We start from the raw sequence: 10,000 nt of genomic DNA, 5'->3' as shown, positions 1-10,000 counted from the left end.
CCCCACGGCCACGGTTCCTGGGACAGCGACGGCCGCACGCGCCGGCCCCCGAACCCCGAACTTCGGGCAGGGCTGGGCAGCACAGGCGCGGGGCCCTGCGTGCGAGCGAGCGAGCGGGCAGCGTCGACAGCAGAAGCCCAACGCGGCTTGGCCACCGGCAGAGCCGGACTGCCGTAGAGGCTTCTCTGCAACGTGCCCGCGGATGGCTGCTGTTAACGGGCGTGGGGAGGGGGGGGGAGCCACGGCAGGCTCCACTCCCAAACCCCGGCCCTACAAGCGTTCGAGTGCCGGAGACCGCCGCCCGTCTCGGCCCGGCCCTGGAGAAACCCCTCTTGGAGCCCTCGCTCCAGTCGGCAACGGCCACCGGAGCCTGCGGGCAAGCAGCGGCTTCGCGCGGCTTCTGGCAGTCGGAAGCGCCGTGCGCGATAGGTAGGAGGCAGAACGGCCACGGCCAGGGTCGCCGGGCAACGCCCGAGTCTGCCGGCTGAGCCGCGGGTGACAAGCGTTCGAGTGCCGGCGACCGCCGCCGGTCTCGGCCCGGCCCTGGAGAAACCCCTCTTGGAGCCCTCGCTCCAGTCGGCAACGGCCACCGGAGCCTGCGGGCAAGCAGCGGCTTCGCGCGGCTTCTGGCAGTCGGAAGCGCCGTGCGCGATAGGTAGGAGGCAGAACGGCCACGGCCAGGGCCGCCGGGCAACGCCCGAGTCTGCCGGCTGAGCCGCGGCTGACAAGCGTTCGAGTGCCGGCGACCGCCGCCGGTCTCGGCCCGGCCCTGGAGAAACCCCTCTTGGAGCCCTCGCTCCAGTCGGCAACGGCCACCGGAGCCTGCGGGCAAGCAGCGGCTTCGCGCGGCTTCTGGCAGTCGGAAGCGCCGTGCGCGATAGGTAGGAGGCAGAACGGCCACGGCCAGGGCCGCCGGGCAACGCCCGAGTCTGCCGGCTGAGCCACGGCTGACAAGCGTTCGAGTGCCGGCGACCGCCGCCGGTCTCGGCCCGGCCCTGGAGAAACCCCTCTTGGAGCCCTCGCTCCAGTCGGCAACGGCCACCGGAGCCTGCGGGCAAGCAGCGGCTTCGCGCGGCTTCTGGCAGTCGGAAGCGCCGTGCGCGATAGGTAGGAGGCAGAACGGCCACGGCCAGGGCCGCCGGGCAACGCCCGAGTCTGCCCGCTGAGCCGCGGCTGACAAGCGTTCGAGTGCCGGCGACCGCCGCCGGTCTCGGCCCGGCCCTGGAGAAACCCCTCTTGGAGCCCTCGCTCCAGTCGGCAACGGCCACCGGAGCCTGCGGGCAAGCAGCGGCTTCGCGCGGCTTCTGGCAGTCGGAAGCGCCGTGCGCGATAGGTAGGAGGCAGAACGGCCACGGCCAGGGCCGCCGGGCAACGCCCGAGTCTGCCGGCTGAGCCGCGGGTGACAAGCGTTCGAGTGCCGGCGACCGCCGCCCGTCTCGGCCCGGCCCTGGAGAAACCCCTCTTGGAGCCCTCGCTCCAGTCGGCAACGGCCACCGGAGCCTGCGGGCAAGCAGCGGCTTCGCGCGGCTTCTGGCAGTCGGAAGCGCCGTGCGCGATAGGTAGGAGGCAGAACGGCCACGGCCACAGCCGCCGTGCAACGCCCGAGTCTGCCGGCTGAACCGCGAGTAGCTGCAGCGGTTCGATGGCGCTGGTCCGCGAGCGCCAGCCCTCTGCCCTAGTATACGGACAGCGAGGTCCCCGGCCCCGGCGGGCTCGAAGAGAACCGTCTTCCCCCAGCGGGGAGGCGCGCGAGCGCCGCCGACTCTTACCATGACGTAACTGGAGGCAGCGCAAAGCAGCGACCCCTTCGGCAGCTCCGAAGAAGAACCGGGCAAGACGTCTACCTGCCAGAACCGCGGTGGAGCCAAAGTCCCGCCGGAGCGAGGTAGACGAGGCATCCCTTTCCGCCGGCAGCTCCGGCGGCCACATCGGGCACACCGGACCCGGCGGACGGTAAAACGGGTAGACCTGGCCTCCCTGCCGGCAGAACGGGTAGACGAGGCCTCCCTGCCTGGAACCGGGTAGACCTGGCATCCCTGCCGGAAGCGGGTAGACCTGGCATCCCTGCCGGTAAAACGGGTAGACCTGGTCTCCCTGCCGGCAAAAAGGGTAGACCTGTTCTCCCTGCCGCCAGAACGGGTAGACCTGGCCTCCCTGCCGGTAAAACGGGTAGACCTGGTCTCCGTGCAGGTAAAACGGGTAGACCTGGCATCCCTGCCGGCAGAACGGGTAGACCTGGTCTCCCTGCCGGTAAAACGGGTAGACCTGGCCTCCCTGCAGGTAAAACGGGTAGACCTGTTATCCCTGCCGGCAAAACGGGTAGACCTGGCATCCCTGCCGGCAAAACGGGTAGACCTGGTCTCCCTGCCGGTAAATGGGTAGACCTGGTCTCCCTGCCGCTAGAACGGGTAGACCTGGCCTCCCTGCCGGCAGAACGGGTAGACCTGGCCTCCCTGCCGGTAAAACGGGTAGACCTGGCATCCCTGCAGGTAAAACGGGTAGACCTGGCATCCCTGCCGGCAAAACGGGTAGACCTGGCATCCCTGCCGGCAAAACGGGTAGACCTGGTCTCCCTGCCGGTAAATGGGTAGACCTGTTCTCCCTGCCGCCAGAACGGGTAGACCTGGCCTCCCTGCCGGTAAAACGGGTAGACCTGGTCTCCGTGCAGGTAAAACGGGTAGACCTGGCATCCCTGCCGGCAAAACGGGTAGACCTGGTCTCCCTGCCGGTAAAACGGGTAGACCTGGCCTCCCTGCAGGTAAAACGGGTAGACCTGTTATCCCTGCCGGCAAAACGGGTAGACCTGGCATCCCTGCCGGCAAAACGGGTAGACCTGGTCTCCCTGCCGGTAAATGGGTAGACCTGGTCTCCCTGCCGCTAGAACGGGTAGACCTGGCCTCCCTGCCGGCAGAACGGGTAGACCTGGCCTCCCTGCCGGTAAAACGGGTAGACCTGGCATCCCTGCAGGTAAAACGGGTAGACCTGGCATCCCTGCCGGCAAAACGGGTAGACCTGGCATCCCTGCCGGTAAAACGGGTAGACCTGTTCTCCCTGCCGGTAAAACGGGTAGACCTGTTCTCCCTGCCGCCAGAACGGGTAGACCTGGCATCCCTGCCGGCAAAACGGGTAGACCTGGTCTCCCTGCCGGCAAAAAGGGTAGACCTGTTCTCCCTGCCGCCAGAACGGGTAGACCTGGCCTCCCTGCCGGTAAAACGGGTAGACCTGGTCTCCGTGCAGGTAAAACGGGTAGACCTGGCATCCCTGCCGGCAGAACGGGTAGACCTGGTCTCCCTGCCGCCAGAACGGGTAGACCTGGCATCCCTGCCGGCAAAACGGGTAGACCTGGCATCCCTGCCGGTAAAACGGGTAGACCTGGCCTCCCTGCAGGTAAAACGGGTAGACCTGTTATCCCTGCCGGCAAAACGGGTAGACCTGGCATCCCTGCCGGCAAAACGGGTAGACCTGGTCTCCCTGCCGGTAAATGGGTAGACCTGGTCTCCCTGCCGCTAGAACGGGTAGACCTGGCCTCCCTGCCGGCAGAACGGGTAGCCCTGGCCTCCCTGCCGGTAAAACGGGTAGACCTGGCATCCCTGCAGGTAAAACGGGTAGACCTGGCATCCCTGCCGGCAAAACGGGTAGACCTGGTCTCCCTGCCGGTAAAACGGGTAGACCTGTTCTCCCTGCAGGTAAAACGGGTAGACCTGTTCTCCCTGCCGCCAGAACGGGTAGACCTGGCATCCCTGCCGGCAAAACGGGTAGACCTGGTCTCCCTGCCGGCAGAAGGGGTAGACCTGGTCTCCCTGCAGGTAAATCGGGTAGACCTGTTATCCCTGCCGGCAAAACGGGTAGACCTGGTCTCCCTGCAGCCAGAACGGGTAGACCTGGTCTCCCTGCCGGCAAAACGGGTAGACCTGGTCTCCCTGCCGGCAAAAAGGGTAGACCTGTTCTCCCTGCCGCCAGAACGGGTAGACCTGGTCTCCCTGCCGGTAAATGGGTAGACCTGGTCTCCCTGCCGGCAATATGGGTAGACCTGGCCTCCCTGCAGCCAGAACGGGTAGACCTGGCATCCCTGCCGGTAAATGGGTAGACCTGGCATCCCTGCCGGTAAAACGGGTAGACCTGGCATCCCTGCCGGCAATACGGGTAGACCTGGTCTCCCTGCCGCTAGAACGGGTAGACCTGGCATCCCTGCCGGTAAAACGGGTAGACCTGGCCTCCCTGCCGGCAATACGGGTAGACCTGGCCTCCCTGCCGGTAAAACGGGTAGACCTGGCATCCCTGCCGGCAGAACGGGTAGACCTGGTCTCCCTGCCGCCAGAACGGGTAGACCTGGCCTCCCTGCAGGTAAAACGGGTAGACCTGGCCTCCCTGCCGGCAGAAGGGGTAGACCTGGCCTCCCTGCCGGCAGAAGGGGTAGACCTGTCCTCCCTGCGGACAGAGCGGGTCGCCCGTGCTGGAGGCCCGTATGCAGGGGTGCCTGCACGGGGTGGGAAGGGCCGGCGGCGGGCTGCCTGTGCTCTCTCAGCCGGGGCGGCGGTGGGGGGGCTTGCGGGGGGTGGCTGGGGTCGGCAGGCCGGCCCTGCCGGAGGCCCGTATGCAGGGGTGCCTGCACGGGGTGGGAAGGGGCGGCGGCGGGCTGCCTGTGCTCTCTCAGCCGGGGCGGCGGTGGGGGGGCTTGTGGGGGGTGGCTGGGGGCGGCAGGCCGGCCGTGCCGGAGGCCCGTATGCAGGGGTGCCTGCACGGGGTGGGAAGGGGCGGCGGCGGGGTGCCTGTGCTGTCTCAGCCGGGGCGGCGGTGGGGGGGCTTGTGGGGGGTGGCTGGGGGCGGCAGGCCGGCCCTGCCGGAGGCCCCTATGCAGGGGTGCCTGCACGGGGTGGGAAGGGCCGGCGGCGGGCTGCCTGTGCTCTCTCAGCCGGGGCGGCGGTGGGGGGGCTTGTGGGGGGTGGCTGGGGGCGGCAGGCCGGCCGTGCCGGAGGCCCGTATGCAGGGGTGCCTGCACGGGGTGGGAAGGGGCGGCGGCGGGCTGCCTGTGCTCTCTCAGCCGGGGCGGCGGTGGGGGGGCTTGCGGGGGGTGGCTGGGGGCGGCAGGCCGGCCCTGCCGGAGGCCCGTATGCAGGGGTGCCTGCACGGGGTGGGAAGGGCCGGCGGCGGGCTGCCCGTGCTCTCTGAGCCGGGGCGGCGGTGGGGGGGGCTTGCGGGGGGTGGCTGGGGGCGGCAGGCCGGCCCTGCCGGAGGCCCGTATGCAGGGGTGCCTGCACGGGGTGGGAAGGGGCAGCGGCGGGCTGCCTGTGCTGTCTCAGCCGGGGCGGCGGTGGGGGGGCCTGCGGCGGGTGGCTGGGGGCGGCAGGCCGGCCCTGCCGGAGGCCCGTATGCAGGGGTGCCTGCACGGGGTGGGAAGGGCCGGCGGCGGGCTGCCTGTGCTCTCTCAGCCGGGGCGGCGGTGGGGGGGCTTGCGGAGGGGTGGCTGGGGTCGGCAGGCCGGCCCTGCCGGAGGCCCGTATGCAGGGGTGCCTGCACGGGGTGGGAAGGGCCGGCGGCGGGCTGCCTGTGCTGTCTCAGCCGGGGCGGCGGTGGGGGGGCTTGCGGGGGGTGGCTGGGGGCGGCAGGCCGGCCCTGCCGGAGGCCCGTATGCAGGGGTGCCTGCACGGGGTGGGAAGGGCCGGCGGCGGGCTGCCTGTGCTCTCTCAGCCGGGGCGGCGGTGGGGGGGGTTGCGGGGGGTGGCTGGGGGCGGCAGGCCGGCCCTGCCGGAGGCCCGTATGCAGGGGTGCCTGCACGGGGTGGGAAGGGCCGGCGGCGGGCTGCCTGTGCTGTCTCAGTCGGGGCGGCGGTGGGGGGGCTTGCGGGGGGTGGCTGGGGTCGGCAGGCCGGCCCTGCCGGAGGCCCGTATGCAGGGGTGCCTGCACGGGGTGGGTGGGCCTGCGGCGGGCTGCCTGTGCTCTCTGAGCCAAGGCGGCGGTGGGGGGGGCTTGCGGGGGGTGGCTGGGGGCGGCAGGCCGGCCCTGCCGGAGGCCCGTATGCAGGGGTGCCTGCACGGGGTGGGAAGGGCCGGCGGCGGGCTGCCTGTGCTCTCTCAGCCGGGGCGGCGGTGGGGGGGGTTGCGGGGGGTGGCTGTGGGCGGCAGGCCGGCCCTGCCGGAGGCCCGTATGCAGGGGTGCCTGCACGGTTTGGGAAGGGCCGGCGGCGGGCTGCCTGTGCTGTCTCAGCCGGGGCGGCGGTGGGGGGGCCTGTGGCGGGTGGCTGGGGGCGGCAGGCCGGCCCTGCCGGAGGCCCGTATGCAGGGGTGCCTGCACGGGGTGGGAAGGGCCGGCGGCGGGCTGCCTGTGCTCTCTCAGCCGGGGCGGCCGTGGGGGGGCTTGCGGGGGGTGGCTGGGGTCGGCAGGCCGGCCCTGCCGGAGGCCCGTATGCAGGGGTGCCTGCACGGGGTGGGAAGGGCCGGCGGCGGGCTGCCTGTGCTTTCTCAGCCGGGGCGGTGGTGGGGGGGCTTGTGGGGGGTGGCTGGGGGCGGCAGGCCGGCCCTGCCGGAGGCCCGTATGCAGGGGTGCCTGCACGGGGTGGGAAGGGCCGGCGGCGGGCTGCCTGTGCTCTCTCAGCTGGGGCGGCGGTGGGGGGGGTTGCGGGGGGTGGCTGGGGGCGGCAGGCCGGCCCTGCCGGAGGCCCGTATGCAGGGGTGCCTGCACGGGGTGGGAAGGGCCGGCGGCGGGCTGCCTGTGCTGTCTCAGTCGGGGCGGCGGTGGGGGGGCTTGCGGGGGGTGGCTGGGGTCGGCAGGCCGGCCCTGCCGGAGGCCCGTATGCAGGGGTGCCTGCACGGGGTGGGTGGGCCTGCGGCGGGCTGCCTGTGCTCTCTGAGCCGGGGCGGCGGTGGGGGGGGCTTGCGGGGGGTGGCTGGGGTCGGCAGGCCGGCCCTGCCGGAGGCCCGTATGCAGGGGTGCCTGCACGGGGTGGGAAGGGCCGGCGGCGGGCTGCCTGTGATCTCTCAGCCGGGGCGGCGGTGGGGGGGGTTGCGGGGGGTGGCTGGGGGCGGCAGGCCGGCCCTGCCGGAGGCCCGTATGCAGGGGTGCCTGCACGGGGTGGGAAGGGCCGGCGGCGGGCTGCCTGTGCTCTCTGAGCCGGGGCGGCGGTGGGGGGGGCTTGCGGGGGGTGGCTGGGGTCGGCAGGCCGGCCCTGCCGGAGGCCCGTATGCAGGGGTGCCTGCACGGGGTGGGAAGGGCCGGCGGCGGGCTGCCTGTGCTCTCTCAGCCGGGGCGGCGGTGGGGGGGCTTGCGGGGGGTGGCTGGGGGCGGCAGGCCGGCCCTGCCGGAGGCCCGTATGCAGGGGTGCCTGCGCGGGGTGGGAAGGGGCGGCGGCGGGGTGCCTGTGCTCTCTGAGCCGGGGCGGCGGTGGGGGGGCTTGCGGGGGGTGGCTGGGGGCGGCAGGCCGGCCCTGCCGGAGGCCCGTATGCAGGGGTGCCTGCACGGGGTGGGAAGGGCCGGCGGCGGGCTGCCTGTGCTGTCTCAGTCGGGGCGGCGGTGGAGGGGCTTGCGGGGGATGGCTGGGGTCGGCAGGCCGGCCCTGCCGGAGGCCCGTATGCAGGGGTGCCTGCACGGGGTGGGTGGGCCTGCGGCGGGCTGCCTGTGCTCTCTGAGCCGGGGCGGCGGTGGGGGGGGCTTGCGGGGGGTGGCTGGGGGCGGCAGGCCGGCCCTGCCGGAGGCCCGTATGCAGGGGTGCCTGCACGGGGTGGGAAGGGGCGGCGGCGGGGTGCCTGTGCTCTCTGAGCCGGGGCGGCGGTGGGGGGGCTTGCGGGGGGTGGCTGGGGGCGGCAGGCCGGCCCTGCCGGAGGCCCGTATGCAGGGGTGCCTGCACGGGGTGGGAAGGGCCGGCGGCGGGGTTCCTGTGCTCTCTCAGCCGGGGCGGCGGTGGGGGGGCTTGCGGGGGGTGGCTGGGGGCGGCAGGCCGGCCCTGCCGGAGGCCCGTATGCAGGGGTGCCTGCACGGGGTGGGAAGGGCCGGCGGCGGGCTGCCTGTGCTCTCTCAGCCGGGGCGGCGGTGGGGGGGCTTGCGGGGGGTGGCTGGGGGCGGCAGGCCGGCCCTGCCGGAGGCCCGTTTGCAGGGGTGCCTGCACGGGGGTGGGTTGGGGGGGGCGGCGGGAATTTTTTGGTTTTTGTTGCTTTTTTATTTCTTTTTCCGCTTTTGAAACAGAGACGCCGCCCCGTCCTCGGGCGTTTCAGCCGAGCTGATGGAAAGCGGCGCCCCTTCCCGTCGCTTGCGGGGGGGGGTGGTGCAGGAGGGGGGAGGCGGCGCGCGCCTGAAATTCCCCTCGCCACCCCCCGTTTCCGAGACTTCGCCGTATCTAGTGGAAGGCGCTAAGCTTGGCCGGACTGTCTCGCTGAAGGCTTTCTTACTCTGCATCGGTTCTGACGGTGGGCGAGAAAAAAAAACAAAACCAAAGCAGAGCAGGGAAACAGTTACAAAAAGTTCTTGAGAGCCAGCACCGGCCCGCCCATCGGCAGACGGAGCGGCGCCCGGGGTCAACGAGTGCCACCCTGCTGCTTAGCAACCGGAACCCGAGCCGGCCCGCCCCGCCCACCCGCCGGCAAGGGGCGGGCGCTTCCCCGCGGCAGAAGGGGGAGACAGAGACTGAGAGACGGGGTCGAGGAGCAGGCGGGGAGCCTTGCGCTGAGGTAGGCTGGGGACGGGGCCTCTTTTCCGAGAAGATTGAGGTTTGAGTCGGGGGGGGGGTTGGGCGGCGGCAGGGGCTGCTTGTGCGCTCTCGGCCGGGGCGGCGGTGGGGGGGTGGCGGGGTGGGGGGGGGCAGCGGAGCGCCCGTGCCGGAGGCCCGTATGCAGGGGTGCCCGCACCGGGGGGGGGGTGGGGGGGGGCGGCGGCAGGGGCTGCTTGTGCGCTCTCGGCCGGGGCGGCGGTGGGGGGGGGCTTGCGGGTGGGGGTGCGGCGGCCGGGCTGCCGTGCCGGAGGCCCGTTTGCAGGGGTGCCTGCACGGGGGGAGGTGGGGGGGGGGGGGGGCGGGGCGGCGGGAATTTTTTGGTTTTTGTTGCTTTTTTATTTTTTTTCCGCTTTTGAAACACAGACGCCGCCCCGCCTTCGGGCGTTTCAGCCGAGCTGATAAAGCTGCGCCCCTTCCCGTTGCTTGCGGGGGGGGTTGGTGCCGCGGAAGGGGGTGGCGGGGGGGGCGGGAACGGGACGGGGACGGGGACGGGGACGGGGACGGGGACGGGGACGGGGACGGGTCTGGCCGACGGGTCTGGACGACAGCGCCCCCCCCACCCCGCGTCCCAGCCGGCCACCACGTCTACCCGGGACCGGGTCGGCGGGGAGGACAGGTCTACCCGGGACCGGTTCGGCGGGGAGGACAGGTCTACCCGACAGCGCCCCCCCCATCGCCCCGCGTCCCGGCCGGCCACCACGTCTACCCGGGACCGGTTCGGCGGGGAGGACAGGTCTACCAGGGACCGGTTCGGCGGGGAGGACAGGTCTACCCGACAGCGCCCCCCCCATCGCCCCGCGTCCCGGCCGGCCACCACGTCTACCCGGGACCGGTTTGGCGGGGAGGACAGGTCTACCCGGGACCGGGTCGGCGGGGAGGACAGGTCTACCCGACCGCGCCCGCCCCCGATCCCGAGTCCCGGCCGGCCACCACGTCTACCCGGGACCGGTTCAGCGGGGAGGACAGGTCTACCCGGGACCGGGTCGGCGGGGAGGACAGGTCTACCCGACCGCGCCCGCCCCCGATCCCGAGTCCCGGCCGGCCACCACGTCTACCCGGGACCGGGTCGGCGGGGAGGACAGGTCTACCCGGGACCGGTTCGGCGGGGAGGACCGGTCTACCCGGGACCGGTTCGGCGGGGAGGACAGGTCTACCCGGGACCGGGTCGGCGGGGAGGACAGGTCTACCCGGGACCGGGTCGGCGGGGAGGACAGGTCTACCCGACCGCGCCCGCCCCCGATCCCGAGTCCCGGCCGGCCACCACGTCTACCCGGGACCGGTTCGGCGGGGAGGACAGGTCTA

This window comes from Opisthocomus hoazin, unplaced genomic scaffold (genome assembly GCF_030867145.1).
Source record: "Opisthocomus hoazin isolate bOpiHoa1 unplaced genomic scaffold, bOpiHoa1.hap1 HAP1_SCAFFOLD_124, whole genome shotgun sequence".
Classification (NCBI taxonomy): domain Eukaryota; kingdom Metazoa; phylum Chordata; class Aves; order Opisthocomiformes; family Opisthocomidae; genus Opisthocomus; species Opisthocomus hoazin.
This window is presented reverse-complemented; position numbering follows the sequence as displayed.